At 43.0% G+C, this 9,474-nt stretch overlaps 1 long non-coding RNA gene across 1 annotated transcript; it reads left to right on the top strand.

Annotated features, from left to right (window-relative positions):
• The first annotated feature begins 1,231 nt into the window (after window positions 1-1,231).
• LOC116811413 (uncharacterized) lies at window positions 1,232-4,105 on the top strand. The gene is made up of 3 exons (XR_004370461.1): window positions 1,232-1,493; window positions 2,456-2,555; window positions 3,780-4,105. It is a non-coding gene; the product is annotated as an uncharacterized LOC116811413 (long non-coding RNA).
• Window positions 4,106-9,474: the final 5,369 nt, after the last annotated feature.

Consider the following 9,474-nt stretch of genomic DNA (forward strand, 5'->3'; position numbering starts at 1 on the left):
TTGTCTGTGCTCAAATTTCCTTCTTCTTATAAGATCACTAGTCATTGAATTAGGGCCCACCTTAATTCAGTTTGACCTTATATTAATTTCACTAATTACATTTGCAAAGTATGTCCCCCCAAAAAAGTCACATTCACAGGTTCCACATGGACCTGAATTTGGGGAGGGGAGCACTGTTCAACCCAGAACAGATATCAACCCTACTGCTTATTTGAAACTGCTTCAGATGCGGTTGGTTCCCCGATGTCAGGGGAGAGAGAGGGCTCCAGGCATCAACCTCCCTGTGACAAGGAGTACCAGGATGTCCTTCTCCTCACAGTCAGAAAACATCTTGATGTCAAAGATAGGGGCTATTGAGTTCTACGTGGAAGTGCTCTAGTGGAAACTGTCCCAGGTCCACGCTTACCAAGATGGCGCAGTTCACCGTGGGGCATTGTGATGAAGAAAGATTCCCAACTCCACTTATTCACAGGGGAACACCCATGCCACAATAGCTATCAAAGGTTGTGGTAATTGTTTTCCAATTACCTACCTGTGGGCAAAAATTAACATGGGTGCAGAGCATGGAGGGGAAATTTTAGCTACTACCCATAAGCACTTTGGGGACACTCTCAACTTATTTTTACAAAACTGGAACTGGGCCGGTTGCAATGGCTCACGCCTGTAATCCCAGCACTTTGGGAGGCCGAGGCAGGTGGATAGCCTGAGGTTAGGAGTTCAAGACCAACCTGGCCAACATGGCAAAACCCCATCTCTACTAAAAGTACAAAAATTAGCCGGGCGTGGTGGCAGGTGCCTGTAATCCCAGCTACTCGGGAAGCTGAGGCCGGAGAATTGCTTGAACCTGGGAGGCGGAGGTTGCAGTGAGCCGAGATCATGCCACTGCACTCCAGCCTGGGCAACAAGAGTGGAACTCCATCAAAAAAAAAAAAGGGGGGGGGAACATCCTATTTCTGCCATGATATTTGCATTATCAGTGTATCACAGGGGTCCTTCTAAACCAGTAAATATACTTCTGTACCAAAATGTATTTAACTGGTAATCCTAAATCTTTTGATAAAGCCCTTCTCTTCCACCCCTGTGGTCCCTGTGGTACATCTTGTGCTGAAAGATTACCTTCTACTCAAATCTTAACTATTTTACTGAAACTCTCCACCTCCTTTTGCACCCCTCGACTCAGCCAGGAAAAAAAAAAAAAAGTATATTTCCTGCCCCTGGCGTTTCCTTAATCAGATGCAGACACGGCTGGATGTTCTTTGCCGGGCTGCTGAGTCAGAAGCCTGGACGGGCCAGCTTCAGTTTTAATGAAGTGGCTCAGGAAGGAAGTGCTAACAGAGATGGGTGCACAGTGCAGTCAGTGGGTGGGAGCTGATGCTGGCTAGAAGACCTGAGTCTTCCGAGAGGCAGCTTGATTCCTGGAAAAGACTACTGGGCTGGAAGTCAGGAGGCCTGGGGTACTCTCAGCTCTGCCGCTAACATGCTGCATGACCATGGTAAGTCATTGCCTTTCTCCGAGCCTCAGTGAGAAACAGCGGGCCTGGCCCCAGAAGACACTGTGGGAGAACTAGAGGTCTTCTGCGTCAGGCACCCACTAAGAACGCAGTCTCCTGTGAGGATACCTAAAAGATGAGTTAGAAGCAGAGGGCACATTTCACAAACAGCCCCCAAGGGGTTGTCAGGAACAGATCACAGGAGGAATCAGAGAGACAGAAATTGCCCAAGCCTGGGGTCTGAACTGAAGAGGGCAGCCTGGAGGACACCAGTTAGAAGTTGGAAAGAGAGAGAGCCCTGAATGAGTTAAGTCAAGAAGAAGGATCATGGTAGAGGTAAATTGCAGGGTAGGCAGGGAAAGGCTGTGGAGAGGGGTTTCTGGGCAGTGGAGCCAGGAGCTAGCCTACTAAAGTCCTGGAGCTCTAGGGGAGATGCAGAAAGCAGGCTGAGCCCAGGCATGGTGGCTCACGCCTGTAATCCCAACAGTTTGGGAGACCAAGGTGGGCAGATCACTTGAGGCCAGAAGTTCCAGACCAGCCTGGCCAGCATGGTGAATCCCTGTCTCTACTAAAAATACAAAAATGAGCCAGGCATGGTGTGCATACCTGTAATCCCAGCTACTCAGGAGGCTGAGACACAAGAATCACTTGAACCTGGGAGATGGAGATTACAGTGAGCAGAGATCGCGCCATTGCGCTCTAGCCTGGACGACACAGCAAGAATCTGTCTCAAAAAAAAAAGAAAAAAAAGGCAGGCTGAGACTAGAGCAAGGGAGGTTTAAAAATTGGACTAGAACCACACAGACAAGTCTTAAATGTTCAATCATGTCAGGCTGATATTTGAAGGAAAACAGGTGCCAACTATGTGCCCACCTGCAGAGCACGCCATCCCTGAGACCCTTCACCGTGGAAGAAAGGGAAATTTTTGTTCTATAAAAACCTGATATTTCATGTTCCACATTAAGGGCTGACTGGAGAACCTGAGGTGCTATGCAGAGACCAGAAGAAGGCTTTGATCCCAAGCCTGCAGCCCTAAAAGAAGAACGAGCCCGTGAGTTCCAGCCTGTGGGTCCTTCCACATGCTAGTTCCCGCACCTGGAATGTATTCTTTCCTGACCCAGAAAATTCCCTCAGGGCTTCCTCTTCCAGGAAGAAGTCTTCCCTGAGTCTGTCACCTCTTCACCCTCACTCCTGCATGCTCCCCAAATCCCCTGCACTTCTCTACTGTGGATGCTTGCCCAGTGCACTGTGGTCCACTCTGGCTTTTGTATCTCCTTAACTAGCAGCTCTGTGTTTCTCATTTTGGATTCTCAGACCTATCAGAGAGCCTAGTGCTTGCCAAATGCTGGGAAAATACTTATTGAAAGGATATTGACTACTCAGTGTTAGCCACAAGGCCCCTCAGACAGTCTTGCCATAGGAAACATCAATGGGAGAACCTTTTGGAATATACAGAGAGATGCTGTGGGGAACTTATGGGTTTTTTTGTTGTTGTTTGTTTGTTTGGCTAAACTCACAGCAATAGGTGTTAGAGTCATACAAGGGTTACAGCAGCACCCAAGGGCCCACTTATGACTAGAAATTTCTTCCAGAATTCCCTTCAAATCATGATTCTCCTGCTGTGTTTGGGGTGGGGAGTGTGTGGCAGTGGCGAGGGGACAGAATCCTGCCTCTAGGATACAACTCTGGAGTGGATATGTGCCAAGGAAGCTCACCTTGAGGACCTGGGATGGAGGTAGGCATCTGGTAGAAAGGGAGAATGAAGATTCTGGTCACACTGTGAAAACTAATACCAGAAACCAGATCAACACACTCAACATCCCCATTCCCAACCACACTCATCTATGCTGGAGGTGATTATCCCCACGCCCCTCCTATGTTACTCTTCCTGAGCCATTGGAGTGCCAGAATAAACATAACCAACTAGAAGACTTCTGCAGAATGGAAAACAATGGAAGATTCCAGACTAGAAAGGCCAAGGACAGCAGATGGACACTGAATGTTGAGATTTGTCAGTGGAGTGCTGCAAGACAGGATGCAAAGTTATGACAGGTGTCTTTGCTTCTAGAGAGGCTTCGCAGACATGCATTCTATCCCACCCCACCCCGCCCCACCCCCTGGGTGTGTAGGTACTCCTCCTTCTTGTTCCCACAGCATTCTGTGTTCACTTCTACAGTGGTGCTTTTCACACTGTTTGTGATTGTCTGTCTGCTCGTGTATTGGTCAGCTTCTCCGAACTGGAAGCTCCTGGCAAAGCAGGGACTATCATCTTTTTCTTTGTATCCCCAGGGTCCAGCTCAGCACCTGGGTCATAGTAGGCACTCAGTGAATGTTGATGTGAACAAATGAACTGATTCAAAGAAGTGTCTCCTGAAGTTGCTTCTTTCCAATCCAGCCAACCAATGCGGTATTCTGAATGGAGGTACCAGAGATCACATCATCTTCAGCTTTCTGCTGCAGATCCACATGAAGAATCACACATATCCTTAATGTTAGATAGGACTTTGCATTGGACACTTTAAAATGTGATGTCTGGCTTTGAAGAGGGTGTATAACACACATAATTTACTGTGCATCAATCTCACTAATGGAAAATAAACAATAACCCATAAATCGTCTTTCTTCAAGTGTGATGTGTTTAGGTTAAAAGTTGATTGGTCAGTGTTAAAATATATGTAAATTTTAGCCTTCCAGATCCCATGAAAACGTCTGAAAAAAAAACTTTTAAAAATGAGTAAGTACAAGGTTATTTGTTACAGCATTTAAAAATATCATATGATTGGAAACAACCTAAATGTTTATCAATAGGGGACTAGTTAAATAATTTATGGTACATCATCATTCATGTCATGGGGCACTATGAAGTTGTAAAAAAATAGAGAATAAGGAAGTGTTTTGCTGACATAGAACAATCTCCAAGATACATTGCTAAGATGTAGAACAATGTGTTATATACTGCTGTGTGTTAAAAGGCTGAAAGGGAATATCTATGTATTTGCTTGAATGTGCATAAAAGCATCCCAGGAAGATACACAAGAAACTGACAACACTGGTTAACCATGGAAGACTGAAAGGAAGAGATGGGAAAAAGACTGCTTTACATACTCTTTCATACTCTTTCATTTACGTTTTAGACCATGTGAATGTATTATTTAGTCAAAAATAAATATAAAAAGGAAGAAACCACAACAACCATAGGAAATACGAAAAGGTGACATCAATATGACATAAATTTTGAGAGATACCAACAAGCAAGAAAGGCCATGAATTTGGACTAACAGACAGATCAGAGCAGTAAACATTGCAATTCAGTAAGTTGCAAGAGTGTGCTTTCCCAAAGAAGCATTAATCACAGAGTCAATGAATGTGAGGAGCAGGGGTGGGCTATGAGGCAGTCATTGAAGAGCGGCAGTGGAAACAGCTGGGAAAGGTGGCCCTCTCCCTCTCTCTCCTTTCCCCCAGCGGACCATTTGTTAGCAGCAGCATTTGGCCTTGGCCCTCAGTCTAAAGTTGCCTAGACAGGGCTCGGGAAGGGTGCTGAGACCTCCACAACAGATAGGAGGACAAAACCAAAAGGAAAACCAGCATTAGTCAAGAGTGAAACCTTCTACAAGGCTCCACCCCCAGAGAAAAGCCCTCCTTACTTCATCAGTTGTGGGGGTCCCTGGTCTTCCTGCCTCTCCACCCACATAACCTAAAGGGAAGCCTGACTGTTGACATTTCCTACCCACTTAAACAGAACCCACAGTCAGCCCTCCCATTCCGGAGAGAGGTTTGTGGGGGAAACAGATAGATCAACAAAATTGCAGAGGAAACTCATGCCATCTACCCATAATAACCAACACAGGTTTTCATTCATAAATAAATAAATCGCCAAGCATTTGAGAAAAACTAGCAACATAATGAAAAGGACCAAAATAAACAAATGGAACTGACCCAGAGGAAAGAGAGAGAATTACGGGAATTGAAGAAAATGTAAATATATTCTGACATATATTGCTAGAAAAGCTGGCCAAGCGCTATTCTCCCGGGTTAGAATATTTTACAACTTCCCATTCTATCTCTTTAAAATAATATTTAGTAATTTGGCAAATAATTGCTAACTCCTTACAATGTGTCAGGAACCAAAGGTTCTGGGTTTTTTTGTTTTTGTTTTTGTTTTAATTATCTTTTTCCTCTAATAGCTAATGGTAGAAAAATCAGACAATTCCATTATGATATGATGTGGCAAATGCTATGATAGATTAAGCACAGAAGAGGTAGAGCACAGTGGCTCATGCCTGTGTAATCCCAGCACTTTGGGAGGCCAAGGCATGTGGGTCACCTGAGGTCAGGAGTTCAAGACCAGCCTAGCCAATATGGTGAAACTCCGTCTCTACTAAAAAAAAATTGTAAAAATTATCCAGGCGCGGTTACGCAAGCCTGTAGTCCCAGCTACTTGGGAGGCTGAGGCAGGAGAATCATTTGAACCTGGGAGATGGAGGTTGCAGTGAGCTGAGATTGCGCCATTGCACTCCAGTCTGGGCAACAGAGTGAGACTTTGTCTCAAAACAAACAAACAAACAAACAAAAAACATTAATAGATAAGACAGGAGAGAATTAGCCTTGGCACACGAATAACATTAATAAGCACAGCACATTTCGGGAAATAAAACTAGCTTAAAATGCTTGATGCTCAGGATTGAACCTGAATGAGTCGTAGATGATGAGGAGAGAAATGTGGGCAGGGGTCAACTCATCTGCCATGTTAAGAATCGAGACCCTTTCCTCTAGTCTAGAGCTTTTCAGACATATTCAGGGAAAAGAACCCTTAGGAGGCCCTTCATACAACAAACGAAATACTGATATATTTAACTCTTTCATATGTGCTGGAAATAATTTTCCAAGCAGAAACTATGACTGTATTCTGGGTTATCAATATAAAATCACAACCACAAGCATATTCACATCAAAAACAAACTGTTGAAGTATGATCCATTGTTTTTCTTATTTTTCCCTTGATATTTGCTAGAGATCAATCACTAGCTAGCAGAAAAGTAGTAGTAGAAAAGGGTGACCGATATTTAAGAAAATTCCGTGTAAAAATAACTGAAAAATGAGACTTCAATCCACTAACTTAATTCTTTCTGTAAACTTAGAAAAAGATGGCCAGTATTTGATTTTGGCTATAGACACTTGCATGCACTCCTATACATGTATACATTTCTTGGAAACTAAGTTTGATAATCATTTCTGGACATGTTAGGCAGCTGAAGATATTAAAAGGGAGCGCACTCCCTGTTAGGGAGAGACAGGCATGAGAGGTTCTGAGACAAATGACTTCTGATGCAGAATCAGAAATCAAAAAAACAGCCTAAATTGGGAAGCTGGAAAGGTAGCCAATTGTGGCATTATGGTAGAGCACCAGGCAGAAGGATGAGAGAAAGAGAAGGCTTCAAGAATTGAGGTATAAGTAGGGCATTCTGGAGTCAGTTGCTGTCAGTGTGAAAGATGGATGGGGTGGGACAGAAAGAGAAACAAGAAGATAAGTTAGGATGGTACAATTCAGTAATCTACAAAAGAGAGGATATATGGGCCTGGAGTATGATGATGGCAGGGGCCATGGAGAGAAGTGGTGGCAACCAAGGTTTTTGGAGGAAGAAGCCACTGGGACTGGGGCAATCTGGGGCAAGAGAGAATGAAAAATCATGAATGAATCCCAGATCTCTGACTTGGGCAATTAGGTGGGTGGTGGGACCATTCACAGAGATATGGAGAGTCTTAAAGGAGAACAGGTCTGGATTGGAATTAGAGTGGGGAGATAAATTAATTTTAGAGCATACCAAATGTGAGATGGCTTTGGAATACCCAAGTAGAGATTTTCAGAGGTAGCTGTGCTTACAACTCTGAAGTTCAGGACTTCAGTTAAAGATTTGAGATTTATCACAATGAAGGTGAGATTGAAACCCATGAAAGTTCATGAAACCCATGAATCACCCAATGAAATCATGGAGAACAAGAAGAGAGGGGAGGAGAGGAAAAGGGAGAAGGAAAGGAAATAGAAGGAATACCAAAGTTTTAAGGGATAGGAAGAGAAAAGAGGATAACATGAAGAAGGATTCTGAGAGGCAGAAGCCCTTAAGAATAGGGTGATATAGAATTCAAGCGGGGAGAGCATTCAGGAAGATGACAACAGGTTAATAGGTCAACAGAGTAATAGAGAGGTCACTAAAAATAAACTCTAACAAGTATTCAGCCAAAACTATTATTGAGCTAATAATGGTGGGATCAATTTCAGGGGAATATTGTGGGCAGAAGTCAGACTGTAGGAGGCTGGGGATCAAGAAGTTGAGGCAAGGAGGTTGGACAAAAACTGTTTTTTCAAGTTGGTCACGTGAACAAATCTGTGACCTTCAGCCTCCCCTCCCTTGGGTCTTGGCTGAGCTGATTGCGGGGCCCCTGCAGCTCTGTCACTCTCAAGTTGTATAAAACTGACAGTGCAGAAGTCCTTGAGCCCATTTTGGCTCTCATGATAATTTTCCTTCAGTGGAACTAAGGTTACTTGTCTAAGAACCAAAGCCTCTGACTTGACATATCAAAGTTCATCACGTGCATTGAAGCCACCTACTTGGCAGAGGTAGTGAAAAGCTACATAGATCTGGGCCCAGGACAGGATGCTGGGGCGTGGGAGGGGAAGAAAGCAGGTGCTAACTATATAGATAGCATGCCTATCAGAGCAGTTTTTGCGTTTCCTATTTGTCTCTCAAAACAATTTTATAGGAATCATCAAAGCAATTTTATCATGGTTTCTAGACCAGGTTTGGATGTGAGGTAGGGATTTCCACAGCTGCTTTTAGTTTGAAGGAAATCTGATAAGATGGTGCAAAAGCCCTTCAGAAATGTGTAATCCTACACACTTCGGTGATTCAATTCATTGTCAAAACTTAAGGTGTTTTTAATATTGTTACTGTTCATTTGGTTTTTACCAACATGTAAGGAGTTGGCAAGTATTTGTAAAACTCATGTCTTAGGCTAAATAAATTCCAAAAAATTCAGGATGAGAATTGTTTATTGCTTAATGTGTTTCAAATTTCTTTCATGCACATCTTTATTAGATCTTCACAGCAACCTACAGGATAAGCAAGACAGATGCAAGTGCCTCCTTTGGGTATGAGGAAACTGAGGTCTAAATAGATGAAGTGATTTGCCCAAGGCTCATAGCAATTTATTGGTAGAGCAAAGACTAGAATTCAGATCTCTTAACTGCAGCCTATTTTCCCTATTCTGAACCGTTACATCAGCATCAACAATTATCTAATGGATTGGAACAGTGTACACAGGCAACTTAGCTAGGTCAAGTCACCATTTTTACTTTAACTTCAATTCCAGAGTCTTGGCCTGATTTCCCTCAAGACCCTACTTATCTTTGCCTTTGCGAAATTTATTTTTCTTGCATTATCGTTCCAGCTAAATTTTATTTAATAACCGTCAGCATGCTTTTTTTGCTTTATGCCATGTAGGCTTGACCTGAAAACCTGCCAGGCTTTCATTGAGTTTAGTGATTAAAGAAGTAAAGTTTTGAGAAACAATTAGTTGATGGGACACCAGTCATAAAATCAATCCAAACTTTTGTTGACATGTGTTTCTTTCTCCATATACCAGGTTCCCACTTGGTATTAGTAAGATTGAAATTGAAATAAGTCTATTGCTGGTGGATGAATTTGTCACTTTCCTTGAAACTGGCGAACCCAAAAAGTTAGACAGTGATAGGAAAATACTGCCATTGTCTGTTAAGAAGTCTATGACATTTCAAGGCAAGAATGAATATATGGAAGAAGAAACTTGTTTCTTCTTTACTAACAAAAAGGAAAGCCTGGAAGTGAATGATATGGGTATAATTAAAAAAAAAAACAAAAAACCTTTACGTAACGTTTTTGCTGGGAGAGAAGACTACGAAGCACATTTTCCAGGAAGTGTGGGCTGCAACGATTGTGCGCTCTTAACT

Source organism: Hylobates moloch, unplaced genomic scaffold (assembly GCF_009828535.3).
Source record: "Hylobates moloch isolate HMO894 unplaced genomic scaffold, HMol_V3 SCAFFOLD_7, whole genome shotgun sequence".
In the NCBI taxonomy this organism is placed as follows: Eukaryota; Metazoa; Chordata; class Mammalia; order Primates; family Hylobatidae; genus Hylobates; species Hylobates moloch.